Here is a 13,198-nt window from a genome sequence, read left to right on the forward strand (position 1 = left end):
ATGAGGTAATTTACTGTGACCTAATTTGCATTACATCTGTAACTGTTGCTTTTCCCAGTCATTTACATATGCTGCTTTGCACAACTGTCATAAAAAAAGGATAGTACTATTTTACCATTTTTACCAGAAATGTACAATATAGGCTGTTAAAGCTATTTGGATTCCAGTATGTGGAATTTATTAAAAATAACTGCTTATCCTACTGGCTTAGTAGAAGAGAACCAATAGATATATTATGTTTAAAATTCAAGTACAAATGATTGCAAATTTTCTGATAGAACAGAATATACAGATTCAGTAGCATGTTTCCAGAATCCTATTTGTTTCAGAAATTTTTTATGGTCAAATGTCTTACTGCTTCTACTGATGAACTTGGGGTTTTGGTATCTATAGGTATTAGACAACTTTTGTGATCATGTGTTGTGATTAAATGGAGTATGTGCTGCTGTGATTCAGTGTTGTACGGTTGTCAGGTTGAGTCTACGTGAGTTGAAATGAAAGCTTAGGTAACTTTTGGAACAATGCTCTTCTTGAGAAGTAGCTGTATCCAGTGGTGAGGTGTCTGAAATCCTAGTAATGCTAATATTTCTCCAATAAGGAGTGTCATTTCATGGAAATTGTGTTTCCAGTACGTAGTAGCCCTTTTCAATCCATGGGTCCAAGATGACTGGGCTATTCTACTGGGGCATTTTATGATTTGATAGAATGAATTAAGTTTGAATTACATAAAAGTTAATATCCTAAAATCAGTTCCATAATTTGAAATATTTTATATCAGTTTACTTATTATTTTCTTTGGGCTTTTTCCTTGTAAGAAAGTCAATATTTACAGAACATTTCTACTTTGTAGAAAATCCCTGAGTAATTCTGTTATTATAGAAAGCATAAAAAAGTCGCACCTCCAAAAATCTAGACTTTCATTGGTTTAGCTCTTATTGGCTTTATTTTGGTTTTGGTTGGTTGGTTGATTGAGTTTTGGTTTTATTTTGTTTTGCCTTGCTGTATAAGAGAGTTGTTTTCAGGACAATCTTTCATTCTTGGATTTGTACATAGGAGAAGTCTTAGGGCAGTGAGGTCTGGGGCAGTGACTGCAGAATATTATTTATTAACCTTGTCACATACAATGCCTTCATTGGGATTTGTTATTGTTGGAAAGGGCACTAACTTTATCACTTTAGATGACTATAGGTGAAATGATGAGTATGGTCACTTCACTTCTCCTAAGATACCCATACTTAAGAGATATGTCTGTCCCATAAAGTGCAGTAATGAGTATAACTCACTGAATTATACCTCAGTGAGGCAACTGGCAGCTCCATAGCTACATTAACAGAATCTTCTATTTGGACTCTTTCAGTTGTAAGCTGAAGTAAATAAATGCAAGTTGACCACAGTATTACTGATACTGTATTGCTAAAACTTATTCTGACTAAACATGGATACCTTCCTCTAGCCATGCAAAGAGTCAGATAGGTATACAGATCAGTAGGTACTGATAAATTTGGAAATACCAAAAGTAATTTGTTAAACTAAGTCTTTAGTTAGTGTGCTAGGGTATCTTTGTTAAGATAATATTTGTAGAACCTGACAATTTGAAGCATCATGCAGGCAGCTAAAATTGTCACAGACCTTCTACAACAGAAGTTAACTAGGAAGTTAACCAAAGAAAAATGCTACTTAAGTTAAGTTTACTGAGGAGCATCTAGGGCTGATTTTGGTTTGAAATGTGGAGAGAAAACAGAGGTAGCAGAGTTAAAACAGGACTTTATTAAGGACAAGTTGTTAGCAACGACAATGATTAGGCAGTACAAGTTGAATTAATTTATCATGCAAAGATAAGATTTCAGGGAAGACAGACAGTTACATTTGTTTTAATAACGCAGTAAATTAACTTGCTTTAGCTTCAAAATAAATTATTCTTTGTCATTAAGCAGGATTTCTGAGTACAGCCCATGCGCATCCTTGTGAATAAGTGCATATTTGTCTCAATAAGCTCTGAGGATGAATAAAATCCTGATGGAGACAGAATCTGGTACCTAGAACCTACCCAAAGCATGGGATAAGTATGAGGTCTTCTTACAAGCATGTCAAAGCAATAAGACGTATCCTAAAAGGATGTCCATAGAGGTACAATGAAGTAATCAGAAATATGAATAGATGCTAAGTGTATTATGTTTAATTTTTTATGCATTGGCTTACCTTAGGTTGTACCTGTGTATTGACTTCTGTTTAATTTCAAGTTAAAAATCCCCAAACCTTAATCTAAACTATGTATTATCTGTCTTAGCTAAACTTGTATTTAACTCAAAGCTTCGGAAATGTAAAATTGACAAATACTTAATTATGTGAAAGGTATGAAGGCTGGACATAGCAAGAAATGAGTGCGAATGAGTTGAATAGTTAATAAATAAATTGGTTTTGTACCAGTTTCTAGCAGTGCAAATTGCAGTGGTCATAGGAAATGGATTTATGCTAAGATATTAAAACTGCTGGGGTACATGGTTTCCCAAGAAAGCTAATGTACTAAACTGGAATTGTATCTGACAAAGGTTTTGTGTTTCATTGGAATTGGTTTTGTATTTCATTCGAGTTCGTTTTCTGTTTTTTCGGTGGTTTGATTTTTTGGGATGATGGACTGTTTTTTTCCCCTGTAGCTCTCAGGATCAGCCTTCTATTAAAGTTTGAATTGAGTTGGAATATAGATTCCAATTCATGTCATTTTCATGGAACAAAGGCTGATTGCTTAAATTGCCCAGTAAGCAGAGGGAAATGAAACATTTGTTATTTGTTTGAATTAATATGCATTTATCAGATAACACTGTCTGTATGCTATCTTATTATGAATCCAATCTTATTTTCAGTTCTGGGCAAAACAAGTTAGGGGGACTAACTAGGTAAAATTTTGGTGGACCAAGTGATATAGCTATTTTTTTGTAAAAAAAACCTTGTGGAATTTAGCTGTTAATCAATATAATCATATATATCATATATATAATCATATATAATTTCTTAAAATAACATTTATACTTGGACTCCATTGGACATTGTTCACAACAGATCTGAGAGTCAGGCTGATGCAATTCAATGCAGCACGCAAACTTCAATCTGTTTGCAAGAATGTTATGGAAGACTGATACTCCATCTGAGTGAGAAATTTATATGAAATGTAGTTAATTAGTATCTCTTTATTCATATGTTCTGACAGTGTTAGAATACAGCTTATAGCATGTGTGAACAAAACTGAAGAACTTTCCTAAATGTTTGAATTTAAAAATCTAAGCTGTACTGTAGTAAAACCCTATTTTATAATGGAAGCTCGCTTGTTTCCTACCTGCTTGTGTTGATTTTTAACCTTTAAAAAGTTATCCACCTTTAAGAGAAAACTCAGTCATAATTCTCCTTAAGAAAGTTATTCTTAAAACTGAATTTAAAATTAATGAACAGGAACATGGATGGTGTTTGTGCTTTTTTGGAGTAAGATGTAAAAAAAATTAAAATAGTCTTTTGCTAGGGGTACTCAAACAAAAAGAACCAAGTTGAAATGAGGAAGTGATGAAATGATTCTGGGAATAGTCTAATTAAAGATTGACTAAGAGAAGAAAATAACAAAACAGATACTAGTTCTGTCTTCCAGCTATGCTTCCTTTCTGACTCAAAACTAAAAGTAACATATGAAAATTCAGTTAAAATTAAATAAACTTAGAAAAATTCAGAGATTAAGATATCAAAGTACTAATAATACAAACAGCCGCTACATTCCACTCTGTCTTCAAACCCCTCATGATATTACTGGTGTGTTTACAGAAACAGCATGCCATCTACATTCATACCTGGTCATAAACAATTTTTCTTGGGTCAGGCATCATGTCAGCAGAAAATTTCCCTCTCTACTGATATTGCAAGAAGAAGAGACAGCTGTGACTGTTCAGTCTTAAATACCATGGAAAACAGAAACAACACGATAGAGGGAAACTCAGTCGAGTGAATAACATGATGTAAATTATGTATATGATTAAGTTAATCCTTCATTCTCCTTGTGGCCTCTTTATAAATAGGATGTTGAATTCCTCTCATTTATTTTTCATTAGATTTCACCCTGTAAATATCATTACAAAGTTTTATTTGATGTATTTACATAGATTACTGCAAATGCAACCAACGTTGCTTGTATGTTCTCCTCAAAGGGATTGTATTCCTATGATAGCTGTTGTCTTCATTTCAGAAATCCCACCTGTTAGATGACATAGGTCTCTATGCAAGTCTCACAATCTGCACTTCCCTAAAAAGAAAGTTGGGTAGAAATGCATTTCCTTTTTTGAGTGAATTTAAGTTTACTGGCTATAGGCTTGTTTTTCTTAGTTACTGAGGGGAAAAATCCACTAACCACACAGAGACCTATGTATCATAGAATGAAAGTCACAGTTATTTTCCCTTTACTGCCTTTGTTTTGTGGTCTTGCACGGCTGGCCTTCATATTTATCCAGTTTCCCATTATCCCCCTAGCGAGAAGATGAATATTTTAAATCAAGAAGCCCTGAAACTCTTGGTACCAAGTGTTCTTAAGGAGCTGGCTAAGAATACCTATGGCAGATGATGCTCATTTTTCTATAGTTCTAGGTGACTCCAAATACTGCTTAAGAAATATATGGATTGTTCTTAAGAAACAGGACAGCCTGGGCTGATGTAAGTCCCAACCAAGAAATGAAAAATATGATAAAATATTCAAGTGATAAAAGGTTACAATATAGCACTATAAAAAAATGGGCATAAAGGGAAAGATTTCCAGTAATTCCAATGGCTTCTGAAACTGTTCCTTAGAGGCATAGATGGCTGTGTATCTCAAATACACCTAAGCTGTATTTTCATTTATTTGAACCTGAGCACTTTTTTGACCAAATTGGAAAATCTTGTTCGGGTTCAGCGTGCTTTGCTTTAAATTATTTAGAATGCTGTAATGGAAGAGAGGTGTTCACTGAGTAACGGTGATGAATATAATTAGTTGCAACAGTTACTGTGAGGTTTAATGATGCTTATAAAATAATAAATGAAATAATAAATAAATGATCGTGTGCCATACTTTAAATAATTGATTGCTTAATAGCATTTTGAAAGGAATTCAGTTCCCATAGAGATCAGCATGAGAGCAAAGAGGGTCTTTGATTGCATTTTACTGTTGACAAGTAATAGTGAGGGACATACCTCCAAAGACTAACACGTTTGCTTCAACTCAGACATCTATTAAATACATGGTGAAGGTAAGCTAAAGAGCCAGTTTGAAAATACTATTTTATCTGTTATGTTATTAGATCCTTTTTACTTCCAAAATATTTTGGCCTATGCTACACTTAAGACTAGATCTTTTCAATAAAAGCCTTCACTTCAGATGGCTCAACTATACTTTACTTTGCCTATTTCAATGTTGCGTTTCAAGAAAAAACTAAGTGTACTTTAAGAAAAGAGACACAAGAGGAGCAGGCGGTAAAATTCTTAGCAGCAGTGGATAGGATATTTATTTTTGTCTTATTTCTTACACAGTACTAAATTTTGTTTGCTCATTTAAAGTCAATTCACTCAACTTAAAACACTTTCAGGAGAAATTAATATTTCATTTAATATAATGTAAAACAGTCATCAGACAGTATAGAAAGTATTAATATGGCGCGTGTCTTTTCTCTATTTTTTTCTTATTTTCATACACCACAATTCCTCTAATACATAATTTTCCATATGAGAAGAAAACACCTTACTCCTGAAAATTCTCTTCTTAGCAGAACTTTTATATCCTCATAATTCAATGTTATTCTTCATGAAACAGTGGGGAATTATGAACCTGCATTTATTGAACTGTGCAATAGGCATCTGGAATGTTATTAAATGAAATTAATAAAAAACCTGGTCTATTTTCTGAAAAGGTATATAATTTTAGAATGTAATGGATGTTAGTCAGAGGAAAGACAGAAAATCAAATCAAGAAACTCCATACAGTTTGTGTTGATCTTCCATCAAGTAATAATTAAACAAGTTTGAAAAACAGTGATAAGAATAGTGAACTGCTGTTATTTTCTACATTTTTTCACCTATTAAACTTGTTTTGCTATTTGTGGAAGAATTTTCCTTCCATCAGTTGAGACAAATCCCACATAGAATCATAGAATCATAGAATAACCAGGTTGGAAGAGACCCACCAGATCATTGAGTCCAACCATTCCTATCAAACACTAAACCATGCCCCTTAGCACCTCGTCCACCCGTGCCTTAAACACCTCCAGGGAAGGTGACTCAACCACCTCCCTGGGCAGCCTGTTCCAGTGCCCAATGACCCTTTCTGTGAAGAATTTTTTCCTAATGTCCAGCCTAAATCTCCCCTGGCGGAGCTTGAGGCCATTCCCTCTTGTCCTGTCCCCCGTCACTTGGAAGAAGAGGCCAACACCCTCCTCTCTACAACCTCCTTTCAGGTAGTTATAGAGACCAATGAGGTCATGTCAGAGGGTTGTCTTCTCTTAGAAGACATTCAGTCAGAAGCCTGGAGGATATAGCTGTTCATAGAAGTATGCTCTCATTTATCATTCAGTATAATTCCCTTAATCTGCATTTTTACTCTCATTCTGTAAATTAACTATATTGGTGGCAACACATTGTGCCGTGATCTCTAGAGAACTGCATTTGAAATGAGTAACAAGCTTCTTGTTCAAAAATACAGTACAAGCCAAATAGAACTAGGAAATGGCCCCAGAGTACTAGTGGAAGGAGAGTGAAGGAGGAAAAAGTTTCAGGTATCACGTCCCCTAGTAGCCTCTGAGGAAACCACCTCTTAAGTTTGTAGTGATGGGAAATAGCCATTACCAACAGCGCTGGGTGTTTGGATAGGACAGCTTTGGGGAAACCTATGGGCTTTGAATAGACATAATTAATTGCTGTCCTCATTAGAAATGGATGTGAAAATCCAGAAATGATTCATTGCTACATATCATCAGGATATGGCAAGTAAGGTTTGCCAGTAAAATTTTAGAAATAACATCATTTTAAGTGTTATTATATAAAGATACAGCTTCTAGATTCCAATATGAAGTAAAATTTTTCTATATCTCATTTAAAATTTTGAAGTGCTACTTGTTTATTTTCCTGCCTTCTAATGAAATTTCTTTCATGACTTTGTAATGAACTTGAGCATACAGTGAGAATAGAAGTATTGGTTGAGGATTATTATTGGTTGAAGATTATTTATTTTTCATCACAGTTTTTCTCTTATCTTACAAGAGCTATGGTTTGTAAAGTAGAAATGAAAATAAAGAGAAATAAAACAGGAGCTCTTAAAAATTTTAAAACTGTAAATATTGAAAGAAATAGCTGTAAAATTGTTAAGTAGTTGATAGAACCCAAGTTCTGCATGAGATATGTTGAAAATCATTATTTACCTAGAAAAAATAAGTCAAATATTCAAGCACCAATTGCAAGCCTTTCGTGATGGGTTGATGAGCTTTGATCTATTTTACTTTTTCTATGAAAAGTAAAATCTAATGTTTTTGAAGATGTAAGATTACAAAAAAGATGCATGTCTGAAATGAAAAGTGTTACATTTTCAGTGATCATTAATAAGGCTCCTGAATATTTTAATTCAAAGCCATTTGCAAGATTACCAGATGTTGATAAAACACTCTTTTGCAAAATAATTCATAAAGCCATAACTTTTGGGAAAAAAAAAAGCAACAAAACACAACAAAACTGAATTGTATTTTAAACATTCAAAATGGTACTTTCAGTGCTTCTACTTCAAGAAGCAGTTTCCAGGAAAAGAGAGAGAGAACAAAATGTCTCAGTGGTCTAGATGCTTGATACATTCCTGAAATATAAATTTGTATTCACTTCTCAGCTAGTAATTATTTAATTATTCATTCCCTTACAATGAATAAAATCAAGAATATATTACCAGTGATTCATTCAGCTAGAGAATACACTTTTATAAATAGATGTGTGAAGCTAGGTTTCCAAATGTATTTTTAGACACTGACATGGTGTTTGATACTTAGAACTACAAAGAATTCAACAACTTCCTGTGAGAATTTATGGGAGCTGTTCGAAGATCAGTATTTTAGAAAATCTGGCTTACAAATTGCATGTCTAAATTTAGTTCTGGAGGTTGCTTTAAGTCAGTGATTTAAAAAAAACCCAAACAACTGTTGCCTTATATGTTGCCTTGCATAGATATATTTCATCCCCTAATTTTTTTTTGTCTGTGGTTTTTGTTTGTCCTTTCCCATATTGTCATAAAAAGAATCTTTACTGTTACCATTGTAGCTGGAAAGTATTTGAAAGGAAAGCAAACAATACAGCGAGCTTCCAAACTGAGAATGCCTATTCATTTGAAAAGGAATTTTAGAGGCCAGATTTTGCAGTCATATTCCGTCTTACCACCATTCTATATGTCATTGTTTTAATACTGTGAGAACTAATTCCAGAAAATGCTGAGGACTTTTTGCCCTTGTGATAGCAATATGACATACATATGGAAGGCAGTTTTTTAAATATATCTGAAGCATGAAAATATGTATCTAGGTATCTCAACAGTAGCTTAGTGCTTTACTTCGAATTTTAAGGTTTTGGCTTGATTGCTTCCCTGAAAAGTCAAAAGTGTACCTAAATCGTGTGCCAAATTCATGGTGGCATGCTTCCTACTATACCAGGACACTGGACCACTGCCCATGAACATGTATTAATTGTTATTCAACTTGATTTTGGAAAACAAATTAACTTTGGAGTAAGAAAGAAAATATTAAGGAAAAATGGCAAGAAATTACAGTGAACACTGCACTGGGAAATTGGAAATGGCAAGGAAAGAGCTTCATATACTGATCTTTGAAATACAGAAGCAAACATTTCAGAGTAATACTTTTCAAAGCTGCTGACCCTAAACTGGGTGGAAAGCGGTCTCATTCTTAGCAAGATAGTGCCATCTACCTGTGGGACTGATAACACGAGTTGATTTCTAGTACCTTAGCTTATTGACAGCATTGTGAAGAGCAGTTCAAGAGAAGCTTAACATTGCCTTATCTGGCATCAGTACTGGGCTTGCTGTGGCTGACTCTGCAAAGACAGGTGGCACTTTTGTCATTCAAACAGTTCAAAACCCCAGGTTTTTAACACAGTTATATTAGTCTTCTGCAAATGGAAAAAAAAACAAAGTACCATCAAAGAGAAGGCAAAATGTCCTTATTAGTGAAGGTTTTCTTTTTGCACACATCATGGCTTGAGACCTTTCTCATAACTAAGCCATTTTAATTGCCATGAAGGTGAGAAAACAATCCTTAATATCTGAATTCAAATCTTCCTTATGTTCTCTTAAAATGCAATTTAAAATCATAACTTTATGATCGGTGGTTCTTGTTAAATATGATGAACAATGAGTTTAAACAGGACTCCTGTGTCAGGGCTGTGGTACATTATTGTCAGCTGTGCTACATTTACACAAGGAGTCCTTAATGCATGAAAAGGTACCACTTTAACCTTTCAGCATGTTTTTGAAGCAATCTCTTTACCATCTCCATTTACTGTGTTTTAGTTTGCAGTTGTGAGCACACTAACTGGTTCTCCTTCAAAGGCAAATGAAAACATGTGATCCAACAACCACACTTAAGATTGTGGGCAGGTAGCCCATAGGAATCATCAGAGATAGTTTTAGAAATGGTTTTGTTTTTGAAGAATCCTTAACATTGTCTATATCCCTCTATAGACTGTTGCAATTGTTCTGCAGTACTTGCTTCTATTAGAGACCTCTAAAAGAAGCAGACTGAGTAAGCCCTTCTGAGATTGCTCTCACCAAGATTTCCTTGAATGCTGATGGAAAACCATTCTCATTTCCTGCCTTTCTCTTTCCATTACCTCTCTGAGATATGAGTGTGTGTGTATGAGAGAGCATACTTTGATGCTTTCAGCCACAGATCAGGCATGACAACTCATTCCGCCTAAACAACGTATTTAAATTAAAGTTCATGAAAAAAAACCCCAAAATTTAATGAATTAAAAATTAATTAATTAAAAGTTCTGCAAAATATGAACAATTTGGATAGCGTTTTAAGCTTCTTTGCACAGTGTTGGTATTTTATCGATTATATATTTTCCATTTCCATAATAAAATTAGACGTACTATAAGGGAAAATGTTCATAATCTTTTGTTCTTTAAATCATTTTGGTAAAGGATCTAAGCCATAAATACCACGTGTTCATATGCTTGCGTGTGTGAGCAGTTTATCTAGTATTATAAAATCCATGCTGTGAAAATTTGATTCCACATAAACAGTGAAAAGTGTTGGAAACTATTTAATCTCAGGAAATAATAAAGGTAAAGTGTTAGGTTGTGATTCATGTTTTTAATATCCATTACTTAAACAGATATGGTCTGGTCAGCTCATTACAAAGCAGACTTCTGTTTTGTCTGTCTCAGTGATTGTGTCCCTATAGACTCTTAATTATAAATAAAACCCACAACAAAACAGAAAAAAAAACCCCAAACCCAATATTTTTGAATGATTAATTGAAGAAAATTTCATAAGCCTATACTGTGCAGATTGAGCCCCCTCAGAGAAAATTAGATAACCATTATTGGAAAAAAAACCACCTCAGAACATTTAAAGATGCTGGAAAATATGTGAGTTCAAGATCTAGATTTGTTTGGGTGTTGAATAAGAAGGCTGAGATATGGTATTGTGGCTTTTAATAAATGTGTCAGGAGGGTACTCTAGTAGGTATAAGGTTCATACAGTCTGTTCATAATTGGAGAGAGTTCATAGGGATTGTTATTTATAGGTAAAATCTGTCATTTTTCCATGTAATATAGAGTTTAATGTATTGCCAGTCCAAAACAAGCAACAGCCAGGAATAAAATTCAATGACACTTCTTACTACAGCTTATTGAATTACTAAATGATGAGGTAAAAACCCAACAAAAATTTCTTTATTCCTCTTTGTTGATGCAAATCAATGCAACACAGAGAGGAAAAATAACAGCACCCCAAAGCTGGGGTTTCTTGGTGGGGGATGATCATCCCCTATTGCTCATGTATGCACCACCTCAAAGTATGTTTTACAAAAAGACAGTGTGCTGCCACGTGTAACACTGGTAATTAAATAAATAACATTGATTACCATAACATTTTTTACTGAATGTGTGTGCCAAAGACTGCTGAACTTGTACTGAATGACAGTAGTTTGTTCTTTTCAAAATTAAAATCCTCTTAGCTCCAGGATGTATTCCATCTACCCTGGAATCCAAATGAAAGTCAAGAATTGTCATTTAATTTGGAAATGAACAAAATTGCAAATGTATGAAGTGTCTTAAAGCAAAAGTACAAAGAAATAACACAGCAACTACTTTTCTGAACAGTTGTTCATGGGAACCACCTGGAGCTGCACCAGATTTTAAGAACAGCCTTGATAAATAGAACATGGCAAATCCTTTCTTTGTCTTTTATAGTACTATAGGGGATAAAAAGGAGATTTCTGCACGAAGTCAGATAAAATAGCTCAGTAGGTGAATGTCATTCATTGTAGTCACAGGAAGAACACATACAAAATCAACCTATGTAAGCAAGCCAAGTGATCCAGAGGAGATGGACTAAGTATAAACATGACACAGAAATTGCCCTGTCTCCTTAGCAGGATTGCGGAAAAAAAAAAAAAAACAACCAAAAAAAACCCAACAGAAAGGCTGAAAACAAACTTATTTTGCTATTTCTTTTATTAATTTTATACATAAAAAACCACCCCTCTTTCAAAATGTAAGGGAATACCAGAATCTTGGTAAAATGAGCCTAACACATTCAAAAGTAAAAAGGACTATAAATCAGATTGGGCAAGATTACTCTCAAATGTGCAACTCCAAGAAGAAAGACACTTTAAATAGATCATGAAAGACTATCCAAACATTCCTTGTTGTTTGGGTTTTGGGTTTTTTTTCAGTGAAGAGAACCTTATATATTGTTATACTTACAGGAATAGATTTACTTAATAAGGGGATGCTTCACCACTTAACTGATCTATCAGATGTCCAGGAAGTCACAAGGAGTTACTGCAGCAGGGATGAAAAAAGAAAGAAATAGTTTGGATAAGATAACTGAGCACAGTAAGATCTAACTTTTTTTATCCCTGACAGGAATGAAATCTAGCCTATACAGGTTTGTGAGGAGGCATGGTGCTGTGTCTCTCTACAGGGAGACATTATATTCTGTAGCTATATTGGAAAATACATAACATTTCTTCACTCTCTGTTCCTCAGGAAATTAATTGGCCAATTTCCAAATGCTTTTTCATCTATTCAAAACTATGTTGCAATGGGCTATTGTTTTGACACACTGGTTTGGGTCAAGAACATTGATTCAGGATCATGCGACATTGATTTAGCTCCTTTCCGAGAATCATCTGTTTCCAACAGTTTTAATAAGGTACAAGAGACATTTACTACTAGGTGTCAATAAAGGGTGCCAGCTCCATAATGGGAGTTTAATATCTAATTTTTAAATATTGTGAGCCTGAAAATAATAGATGTAAAATAATGTTGATCTTTAGAAAAAAAATTCCCTCAATATAGCTGAGAGGATTTCGATTTTTGACTTTTTAAGGTACAGTTGCAACAGTGAGGGCCGTGATTTCTTGAGTCTTCTTACAAAAAATGGGAGCTATTATCTTGGATATATTATTTTTATAAGACAAAAGGAAATTGTTTATATTTATAGGTGCAAATTTTTTCCAGAATAAAATACCTTGTGTAGAGAGACTGAAAGAAATTTTCTCAAAAATGAGGTTCTTAGCATGCTTATATTTCATGATATTGATCTCCTGTTCCATTTGAAATGTTCTCATTGATTTAATTTACTATTTATATATAATCAATTTCCATTTTTCTGACTTGAATTCTTCCCCTGAACAGTTTGCATTTTGACCCCTTGACATTTTTCCATCGCTATTTGTTAAAAAAAATGAAAACTGTGCAATTCATATTTCCATGCCCCCAAATTATGACCTTCTATATACGCTATGTCTAATCTATTTTACAATTTATAAAAAATCTTCAAAACTTTAATTGAAAATTAGCAGGGATGTTCTTGATGCAGAATAGGGCGTTACTGAAGGTACTAGGATTTTGATCTGGTTAGGAAATTTCAGACAGAATGTTTTCTGTCCAAAAAGAAAGATTTGTCTGAACTGA

Source organism: Phaenicophaeus curvirostris, chromosome 1 (assembly GCF_032191515.1).
Source record: "Phaenicophaeus curvirostris isolate KB17595 chromosome 1, BPBGC_Pcur_1.0, whole genome shotgun sequence".
NCBI lineage: Eukaryota > Metazoa > Chordata > Aves > Cuculiformes > Cuculidae > Phaenicophaeus > Phaenicophaeus curvirostris.